Source organism: Babylonia areolata, chromosome 19 (genome assembly GCF_041734735.1).
Source record: "Babylonia areolata isolate BAREFJ2019XMU chromosome 19, ASM4173473v1, whole genome shotgun sequence".
Lineage (NCBI taxonomy): Eukaryota > Metazoa > Mollusca > Gastropoda > Neogastropoda > Buccinidae > Babylonia > Babylonia areolata.
This window is the reverse complement of record NC_134894.1, coordinates 25,685,908-25,697,602: the sequence shown is the minus strand read 5'-3', so window position 1 is coordinate 25,697,602 and position 11,695 is coordinate 25,685,908.

Below are 11,695 nucleotides of genomic sequence, written 5' to 3'. Positions count from 1 at the left end.
TTCGTCAAAAGCTTTCAACATAAATTCAATACCTATATACAGAGTAAAAAAAAAATTCTTGAAATAGCAGATGGGAAATGTGGGTAGGTAGGGAGACACAACTGTGAAGGACCAGTTGGGTAAAAAACAACAACAAAAACACAAAAAAACAACAACAAAAAAACAACCACCCAAACAAACAAAAACAAACAAAACAAAACAACAACAAACAACAAAAAAAACAACCCAAAACAACGCTTTTATCCATTCACTTTGTCACCAATTCCAAATAAACGGCATCATCAGTGTGACAAAAATGAACGCAGTCGCCGCATTACTGGACATAATCATTATTATCGTTATCATTACCATTATTATTATTATTGTTATTATTTATGTTATCATTAATGTCCTTCTTGTTGCCTCTGTTGACGATACTCATATAGCGCTTGTCTTCGGTCAGAGACCAAACTGCAGGTGCTTCACAAACACGGAGCCATTTTTTGTACAAGAGGCGGCCTACCTGGGCAGAGCCGAATGAAAGCTGCCTTTGGACCCTGGCTCATCATTCGTTTCCTGTGTCCTTCCGTCAGGATTCAGTCACGCATACGCACACACACGAAAGTCCTTGTTAACAGCTTCAGGACTCTACCCTCTCTCTATTCCCAGGCACACACTATATGGACGCAAGATCAATGTTAGAAAAAACAAAAAAAACAAAAACAAAAAAAAGAAAGAAAAAAGACAACCAACCTACCAAACACACGCATAAGTGCTCTTTCTCTCGCTGTATATATATCGTGGATATATATACACTTGGATAACATGCGTTTAATTCATTATATATATATATATATATATATATATATATATATATATATATATATGTGTGTGTGTGTGTGTGTGTGTGTGTGTGTGTGTATGTTTGTGTGTGTATATATATATATATATATATATATGACACAACTGGAAACAAATCAATGATTAGCAATACATAAAAATGTTTTTAAAAAGACCTACTAAATTCGTCAGCAAAGTAGATTACGCAAAAAATAAATACATAAATAAATGAATAAAAATGAAAATTCAAAAGAATCTAGTTATAATAAGTATGACTTTTCCATAGGTATACAAACACAAAATCTTCGCGACAAGCGACATTCAATATGGCGTATTCATTGGTATACTCACACAAAGTCTATGTGAAAAGTGATATTCGAGTATGGCTTATTCATAGGTGTACTTACCATAAAGGCTTTGCGACAAGTGATATTAAGCATGACTTATGGATCCATATGACGTATGGATCAGCGTCCTTAAACTCTTTGATAATTCCATCACACCACATGCGTTGTGAATATGCTCCGGAAAGAAACAAAGATAAAATGAACAGACGGGTGCAGGGGCGTGGGAAAGAAAGAAAGAAAAACAAACAAACAAACAAAAAACAACCCCAAAACCACACAAACAAAACAACTTTACAGAAAAACCCTGTCAGCATTTCAAAGGTCACAATATATGATCTGCAGTAAGCTTCAGAATTTTAGTCAGTCACGAATATGTATCTTAAGTAAAATAGGTGTTGACCCATATCGACCATACGCGTTTGCCCGGAGACAAGCCCAACTTAAAGATTAGTACAGGCGATTTGTCTTAAAAGTACGCAGCATTCCATGCTCTTGCTGTGGACAGAATTATATCTCTTGTAAATCTCTTGAAGAGCTTTTCGAGTTAGTTTGGTGGGTACAACTTAAATCAGCGTAAGTCCACGTTATGGTAAAAGTTCTTGGTTTGGGGATAATTATGGCCAGTGTGTTCAAGACAGAAAGAACCAAACAATCAGAAGCCCCTGTAAAACATGTCATTTGTGGACACAAGTGATTGGAGGTCACTATTTGGGGGACAGAAAAACTGTGTGCAACTAACTCGATATTTCCTTTTGACAACCATGTTAAAGATTAACAAAATCGGATACAACATAAATGTAAGCAAGTTAACCGTGCAAAAACGAAATAATTATCCCCCCGGCACATAGGAGGCTCATTACCAGGCATGCGTCATCAAAAACTAACCACGTTCAATGTAATTTAAAAATAAAAAAATAAAAAAATCACAAAGTCGCGACTCGCTGGCAGAATCTTTAACTGTGTTGATTGCGGTTCTGGAATATTTTTTTTTCTTTTTTGCGTTCGTGGGCTGCAACTCCCACGTCCACCCGAATCCACGGGCGGGCTTTTAAGTGTATGACTCACCATAATTATAGACAGCCATACTTCGATTTCGGGGATGCGCATGCCGGGGGTGTTCGTACTCTCATAACCCACCGAACACAGACACGATTAGGGATCTTTCACGAGCGTATTTGAACGTCAGCGTGTGTACACACATGATGGGAAGTAAGGCGCTAGCAGGTCTGCACCTATGATGACCTGGGAGATGGGAAAAATCTCCACCCTTAACCCACAAGGAGCCGAAAACCAGAATGGAACCCACGACCTTCAGACTGAAAGTTCCAACTCTCTAACCACTCGACTTTGTGTATCGTCTGTACCACGCTGGATATTGGTGTCTGTGACTTGATGAATCGCAACGGATTTACGTGATTGCAGATGTAATCTTTAAAATCAGTCCATCAATCAACCCATTCATCAATCAACAAATAAAAAATAAACGGAATTAAAAGGAGTAAAAAATACATCAGCTGAGTAGACTGTAAAAGCATTTTATAAACGGTTGTTGAAATTCGCTTCCGATTCTGTCTTGTGCTCTATTTTTCAAATTTCTCTTCTTTTGGCCTTCGATATTTTGTTGTTAAAAAACAATATGACAGCATTGTTTAAATGTGTGTTTCCCCGTTTTTCACATTCACATCCTATGGTAAAATAAAAATAAATAAAAAGAAGAAAAAAGAAAAAAAAAAAAGGTAGAGGCCCAGGAAAGCTATGTCTAAAATGTTCATAATACTCAATCTGCAAACTGACCGGAATTTTTCTCTTTTTTTTTTCTTTTCTTTATAAATTGTAGAGGTTACCGAAACAGTACAACGGAAGTATAATCAATAGCAGTAAAAGGAGGAGTTTGTATTATACTCCATGTTTGGTGTTTACATATACTTACCATGTCAAACTGATGCAAACTAGGCCTATGGTTTGCTCTGTTTGGCCAAATTTCGCGCGGCTAACAGTGAAAAGACGCCCCTCTTAGTCTGGCCCGCTCTTAGCCAATCAAACGCCTCTAACAGCTATAAGCGCTGAATCATTCCTTTGGCCAAGGCTCTCCACGCCATCTTGTCAGGTTTTCGCTCTGTCTCGTCTAACGCTTTTTTTGGCTATTAAGCGTTTTCATCTTTGACACATTATCAACAATTGACTTCATTGCCGCATCATCTACTCTTGAGTTCAATAAATGTTTATTAAAAACAAACAAACAAACAAAAAAACCCAAACAACTGATTTTTAAAAACAAACAAACAAACAACAACAAAAAAACCCACCCCAAACAGCTGATTTAAATAAAATCGCAGAAGCGCAAACGCATAACCCAAAATCAATCAACCTAAAACCGCTCCGAAGCTGCAGAACAGCGTCGACGGGAACGTTGCTGCAGTGGTCTTGTTCGGTTTGTTTCAGCCCACCGACAGAGGACCAACCATATTTCACGCTGCTGATCTTAAAAAGATGAATAAAAAAACAACCAAAAAACCAACAACAACAAAAACCGAAAAAAAAAAAAACGAAAAAAAACCCCACCCAAAAAACACCCCCCCCCCCCCCCCCCCCCCCCCCCCCCCAAAAAAAAAAACAACAACAAAAAACAAACCGAGCATCGTCTTTCACATGAAGCAGGGGACATGGGAGCTAATTAACTGAAGCGGTGTGGGCTGACAGTCACTGAAGGAGCAGGTAAACGGAGCGTTGGACCCCTGCGCACAACGTGATGAGAAGAACAATAAATACCATGTGGCCAGATTCGTCCATAGACTTCCACGCGCTACAACCGGTAATGATTGGCCAAACTAAATTTGAATCTGATGAACGAGACTTCAGGTACAGTTGAGTTCAACATCCAATTAAATCGCGCCCTCTAAGTGGTTTTTATTTGTTTATTTTTTTATAGATATTTAAAAAAAAAAAAAAAAAAATTCTATTTATTAATACATATCTTTTCAAGTCTAAACAGAGATTTTTTTTTTTTAACGGAGATGTTAACTAAATTGATCATCTCAGGCCCTTTTTAAAACGTGCGGCTTCGGAAGTGATGCTAAGACTGTACGTGTGAAACGATCGTCAGTTGGTATCTGTACCGAGATGCTGTGTCAGTGCAATGATATATATACAGCCTTTTTTCCATGGATATGGTCATTCCTTGAGGAAAACATGTTGTCAGTCATGAGATCTTAGTTTCCCAAGCCTCGAGGGGTCACATGGGTAAAAAAAAGGAAAATGAACATACTTCCATAACAAATAATACCTTCAGAAGACATCAGAACAGAACAGGACCAAGAAAAGAATAATACACTCAGAAGCACACAGACGCGTGCGCAAGCACACATCCCCAACCCACCCCCATGAGCAAACACTGCCAATGTGGGGGCATAGACTTTTTTCCCCCTAATACTCTGCGAAGAGTGTCCTGTGGTTTTCGCATCCATTCTGCAATGTCTGTCAACCTTTTTTTTTTTCTTTTCTTCTTCTTCTTTTTTCCCCCTCCCCTCCATCTCCCTCCACTAACTCCTTGGAAGACTGTTTTATCAAGGTCTCTGGCCATCATTTCAGAGGGTCTTCCTCTGCTACTGGTAACCATGTAGCCATGTTCCCTAGTGCTACCAGCCGTATGTGGGGAGTAATCTTTTCAAGAAAATCCCATCTGGAGAGGGATATATTGCCTTGTATTGTACTGCATAACTCTTTTTTGTCGCAACAGATTTCTCTGTGTGAAATTCGGGCTGCTCTCGCGCCATATTCGGGCTGGGCTCCGCCATATTTGTCTTATCCAAAGAAGGGCTAATGAAGTGTAAATTCCTATTGAAACACAATTCACGCTAAACATATTTTCATGCTTAGAAATAATGACAAATGTACGAAGCACACATACATACACACACAAACAAACACAACAACAAAACAAAAACAACAAAAAACACTCCATACACAAATTAAATCTAAGCTGGTATTTGACATACACATAGTCACGCGCGCGCGCACGGTCGCCCGCGCACACATACACACACTCATACACGAGCGCGCGCACCAAACACACACCTGCGCCCTCTGGTGTGCACACGTGGATAAGATGTGTTTAATTCGTAGCATGCGACATAAGAAAAGGTAAACAAAGACGGAGCGAAACGTCATACACAATATAAAGCATCTTCAAAACAAAAATAGGGGATTTTAGCAACAGGATTTTCTCATACTGATCGATGTAATAAAAAGTACATCTGTGTTTGCGGAAAATACTGCGGACAAATATTGATCACTTCTTGAATATAAAAGAATGAATGAATATAATAATCAACACAATTCGTAACACAGGTTCCGACTCAAAATATATCTTGATTTATTTTTGCTTTTTGTTTTTGTTTCTTAGGTGTTTGTTGTTTTTTTTCCTGAATTAATGCGCTTGGCTTGACAGCTTATGGTTTAATTAAAATTCTGAATTTAAAACAACTGGTGACATATCTTTAAGGTAGCGACACGAACCCATTCAAAATGTCACGGTCTTCTTTCAACATTAAGTAATCAAAATATAATTCAGTTTAATGAAGTGTGATAGACAGAGGGAAATAAAATGATCCTGAAACGTGATTTTATTGTTGTTGATGATGATAGTGTTGCTGTTTTTAAATCAAGAGGAAGATGGTGTTGACCATCCTAACAACACCAAGTGTCTAAGTATCCTATATATAAAAAAAAGAAAACTAAAAAGATTTAAAAAGTCATGATATCCAAAACGCTTCAACGCAAACATGATCCTGCACTGATCACCTCCCCATACCCTTCAATACTTGCACTTTTGACGAAAACATCAACATCATACACATAGTTAAAAGAGAGAGCGAGCGAGAGAGGGCGGTGAACACTCCCACCCATGCAACTGTGTGCGTGAGTGCGCGCGCGCGCGCGCGTGCGTGCGTGCGTGTGTGTGAATGTGTGCGTACGTGTGTAGATGAGATTGTATGTGTGTGTTTGCAAACTGGTGTATGGATATTACACGGCAACAGACCGTCTGGCTAATCTAGACTTTGACACTTTCCAGACAGCGCTAACATCCGGTATCTTAAAAAAAAAAAAAAAAAAAAAAAAAAATCCCCACAACCCTCATCTCGTCCTCACTCACATTTTCATCATAGCTGCTAACGCACGTGACCTCCTCTGGGTTTAGGGTTCACCCATAAACTACCAGGTCCCAAAATAACTGCTGACACACACCCTGTCCACGGGCGTAGACGCTCCAATCGATCTGGGGGATGAGATAAATAAATTATATTCATACAAAAAACAAAAAAAAAAGGGTGGGGTGGGGTGGGGTGTGTGTGTGTGGGGGGGGGGGGGTGAGGGGGCGTGGGGGGTGGAGCAGGGGCGGGATATGGAGAGGAGGAGAGGGGGGGGGTAGATACACATGGATAGAAAGAGAAAAAAACACACCAACAAATCTGGTCGTCAGTATGAAAGAGAGAGACAGAGAGTCATAGTGATATGGAGAGAGAGAGAGAGAGAGAGAGAGAGAGAGAGAGAGAGAGAGAGAGAGAGAGGGAGGGAGGGGGGTGGGGGTGGGGGGTGCAGAGTGGTGGGGGGTAGATAGGGATGAAAAACTTTGGTCGTGAGGAACAAAACTAGACATAGCGTTAGAGTAAGAAAGAGAGTGGGGGGAGAGGGGGGTTGATATGGGCATCGCTATATTTGGAGAGAGAGAGAGAGAGAGAGAGAGACAGACAGACAGACAGACAGACAGAGAGACAGAGGGAGGGGTGGGGTTGGGAGGGGCCGAGAGGGAAGTTTACATATCAGAAACTTGAAAGGAAAGGAAAACAGAGGGTGGGGGATCGGAAAACTCTGGGTGTCGATGTGAGAGATAGATAGATAGATAGATAGAGACAGAGAGAGAGAGAGAGAGAGAGACAGACAGACAGAGACAGAGACAGAGAGAGACAGAGGATAGAGGGGGGGGGGGGCGGAGAGAGAGAGACAGAGAGAGAGAGGCAGAGAGAGAGAGAGAGAAGAGAGAGAGAGAGAGAGAGAGAACGAGAGAGAGACAAAGAAAACAAGAGAGGCAAGGCCTTCAAGACTCACTTGTGATAAATTACGTCCCCTAGCATTAATTACAGAGTAATTTCCCTTTTTTACTATCTGCACCAAAACGTTTGCAAAATAAATAAAAATTCCATGCTTAGCAAAAGAAGTTCCTGTTTGAACAAAAAATGATAATAATGACTCCTCTTGTTGTTGTGTCAGAATAAGAGGTCAAAGTGCCAAGTTTAGAGAATACAAAAAATATAAATATAACAGTAAATGCAGTTTGCATATAATTAGGCTTCTTTTTTTATTTTTTTGTGCCCATCCCAGAAATGCAATATTGTTTTAAACAAGATGACCGGAAAGAACTGAAGTTTTCCTATTTTTATGCCAAATTTGGTGTCAACTGACAAAGTATTTGCAGAGAAAATGTCAATGTTAAAGTTTACCACGGACACACAGACACACACATCCGAACACCGGGTTAAAACATAGACTCGCTTTGTTTACACAAGTGAGTCACAAAGGGGAAAAAAAGCACTTCTGCCGACTTGGCGCAAATTGGCACGACTTGGTACCACTAAGAACTGACATGGCTTGATCACAGTTGAAATAACGGGGAACAGTCTCCCTCCACCACCCACTCCCAACCAATCACACACACGCGCGCGCACCACTTCTGTCCGGACCGACGGAGACCCAGTGAAGCAAAAACAGCCAATTAGGTAGCCGGGGGGGGGGGGGGGGGCAGGGGTCTGACCTTCATGAGCGGTCAAAGACCTGTGATGATGCCGGCTGCGCGGACTCTCTGATAGTGTCAGTGATTTGATTGCCCCCCAGCCACATATATCCCACCTCTCTCTTATCCCTTCATGCCACCCTTCACCCCTCTCACTCCCGCCCTCAACACACAACGCAGACATCCGTCTACAAAACAACAACACTCACACATGTATATGAAAAGATTAAAAACTCCACACAGGAGGTTCAGTTTCAAGGACTGGGGCGACAAAGTGCGTGGACTTAATCATCGTTGCACGTTAACCACCTGTGCTCCAAAAACAACGACAGAAAAACTGATAAATAAACAATTTCTTCAAAACAAGTATAAGAAATGTGTGTGTGTGTGTTGTGTGAAAGATGCCAGGGGTGGGGAATGAGGGCTCGAGATGTGAGTGTGGAGTGCGGGTGAGGGGCGCATAAACTCTAAGGCGCTGGTCGGACCTTCAGAGCCCACCACAGCCACGTGGAACTGAATTCTTGACCGCGTCTTGCTAGGATCAGGATGTGTTCCCTGGGCGTGACTTGTCACCACGATCATCTGCACATTTTCACTCAGGTGTTATTCATTTTGACGAGCTAACTCGCAGCCACTCGCAACAACGTAGCAAAGAAAGTAGTGTCCCTGTGGGCGCGCGATGTGTGTGTGTGTGTGTGTGTGTGTGTGTGTGTGTGAGAAGGAGAGAGAGAGAGAGACAGACAGACAGACAGACAGAGACTGAGAGACAGACAGAGCAGCGGGTGGGGATTAGTCGTATGTGTACATTGATGATAACATACAAAGTGCACACTGCAATCTTAAGTGTCCTTTTGAGCGCGGATTACATCGTATATTTTGTGACACAAACAGCAAGAACGATACATTATTTATCATATCAGCTGCAGTTTCATTCACAAGTGCACGTACACCTCTTGACACCGAGTACGTCTCGAGAGCGTGTCTCTTCATAATCAGGCACGGTGTAACAAAGCAGTGATTAAAAAAAAAAAGAGAGAGAGAAAAAAAAAAAAGAAAAAAAAAAAAGTGCTGACGAAATAGAAACGTTTTCTTTACTCCGAATCAAAAGCTTCAATTTACTTGTATATACGTTCAAGTTGTCTCTCACCATCGTCTTCAGCAAAACTGATACAAGAAGAACTTGGAACGGACAGGCTGTGTGACTGAACTAAGTTCACGGTTGCACTTCAAGTTGCTTGTCCACAGCCGGGATGTCGGTGCCATGCACAAAATCCCATTTCCAAATCAAGAAGAGAAAGCCAAACCTCCACAGTGAGACTGACCCTCCCACACCCCACACCCCCCCGACCCCCTCTCTACCCAACAAAAACACCTCCCTCCAAATTATGACTGCCTGTTTACAACACCACAGTCGGGCGCCCGTCGCCATAACAACTCGCAGCCGTTCCAACCCTGGACCTTCAGTTAAAGTTCTGCCAATGAAGGTGTTGAAAAAAAAACCCACCGAAATAATCATACAAGCGAGTTGAAACTTTTGATTCCGAGTAAAGGAAAGGAAAGATATGTAACACAGAATCAGAGAATCATGACAAACGAAAGTGCCTTTCACTATCATGCTGAGAATGGTTTGGGAAAAAAAGGCCTAGATAAAATTGCTTGGAATGAAAGCGCGTTGCGTAATTAAGGGGATCATCGATTAAAATCACCAAAGCGTTATGAAAGAAAGACAGCAGTTGGGACTCCTTTTTTTTCTTCTTCTTCTTCTTCTTCTCCAAATCCTCTCGTCCGAGAGAAAAACCGTCCTTTTAATAAATTTCCTAGTGTCCCACATGACCCGTGTTGTGTCCCCTCTGACCCAAGTTGCGTCCCCTGATTGACGTTCATCATATTTTCTAGGTTGTCATGACTACCCCACCCCCCCCCCCCCCCCACCCCCGTCCCCCTTTGCACTAACAGCTGGTAGACAACATTTATGATACAGATTGTGTGTTCCCAACCTACACAATGGGATGGCGGGGAATGGGGGAGTTCGGAGGTGGGGGTGGAGGAGGGATGTGGGGTTGGGGCAGAAGCACGATCTCATGACTTTTAGATGCTGCCATATATATATATATATAGCGAACGATATATATATATATATATCGTTCGCTATTTACATAGTGGGCAATTGTGAAGATATCCACACACACATCACTTCACACGCAATGCGCCTCTTGCTCTTAACTATGAACACCTGGTAGCGAGAAGCGTTTTCACCCGTACTTTCTCCTACAATTGCTAGAATTCAAATCAAACAGCAAGGTGACGTGAAGTGTCTATAAGACAGCGCAAATATGCTAAGTATGTCACCGCAAAGAATACAGTACCACTTACCAAACTTATCATTTCAATCAAAACCCAATCAAGAACTAATGCCACAACAGCGCTCTCTGGTCTTCGACAATATAGCAGATCTGATTCGACCATGCGCGTGTTCAGATAAGTAGCCAGTTTGCAACAGTCAATTAACGGGTTATATCACTGTGACAATACGCCAAATCAATGATGGTACTAATGATAGCAACAACAAAAGTAACAATAACAGCAATAGCAAAAAAAATAGACAATAAGAACAACAGTAACAAACATTTTTTTTTAAAAACAAAGCCTTATCGTTCCCATTCCACGTCAAACAGAAAAAAAGAGAAAAAAAAGTCAATACATGAGCGTTCAAACAAGTTAAACATAACGGAACACATCTGAAAAAATGACAAAAATGCAATTAAATGAAGAAAAATTTCATCAACAACAATAATAATAATAATAACAAAAAGAAGGCAAAACAAGAATTATGATAATAATGACAATGAAAATAATAATCGTATCGGATGGATCCCAAACCAAAATGGCTACAATGGCAACGTCAATGGCTTTCAAATTGTACCTTTTGCAGTGTGTAGTTCATGCTGACTGCTGTAACATACAATTAACAATACTGAATACCAGTAACAGCGATGACAAACGCAGAGTCAGTATCAGAGGCGACATTGTCCTTTTTATAGTCAGTTGAACGTTTTGTTAACTCTCCCACATACACGGGGGAAAAAAAAAGTGGGTAGGCCTAACTGCGAAGAACGTGTAACTGCGAAAGGTTCGTGTACCGCCCCACTTCGAAGCGTTCTCACCACACACATTTCAGAATTCAACGTCTGCTTCTACCTCGTTCTAATACCTTAATAATGAATCTTCATTCCCAAGAACAAGTCAAACAACATAAGCTATTTCCGGGTATTTCCGCACTTTTTTTAAATTTTTTTTTTCTTTCGCGCATCACTGCCAGCCAAGTTCACAAACGTGTTCTTAGAATCCTAAAATCAAGGAAAGCACGCAAGTATGACCTGAACTTTGACACAGTTTAAAATAGCTGATTTGACTGGGTATGTTGAATGAATTCCGCATTACCAGAGCTAGGAGAATTCAAAAGGCATGTTGATGACAGAACAGGACGTCAGTTTTGACAAGAATCTCCAATGTAGTGTCGTTTGCAATTAGACCATAGGTTATTTTGACGTGAGTGAATTTGCGAACGATGTTGCACAGTTACCGAGCGCTCTCAAAAGTGTGTGTGTGTGTGTGTGTGTGTGTGTGTGTGTGTGTGTGTGTGTGTGTGTGTAATTTGCGTTTGTTTGTGTGTGTTCAGGTGTGATCAAAACCAACAACACAAGTCTGGTGCGATGTTCCAATAACAATTTTTTTTAATTTT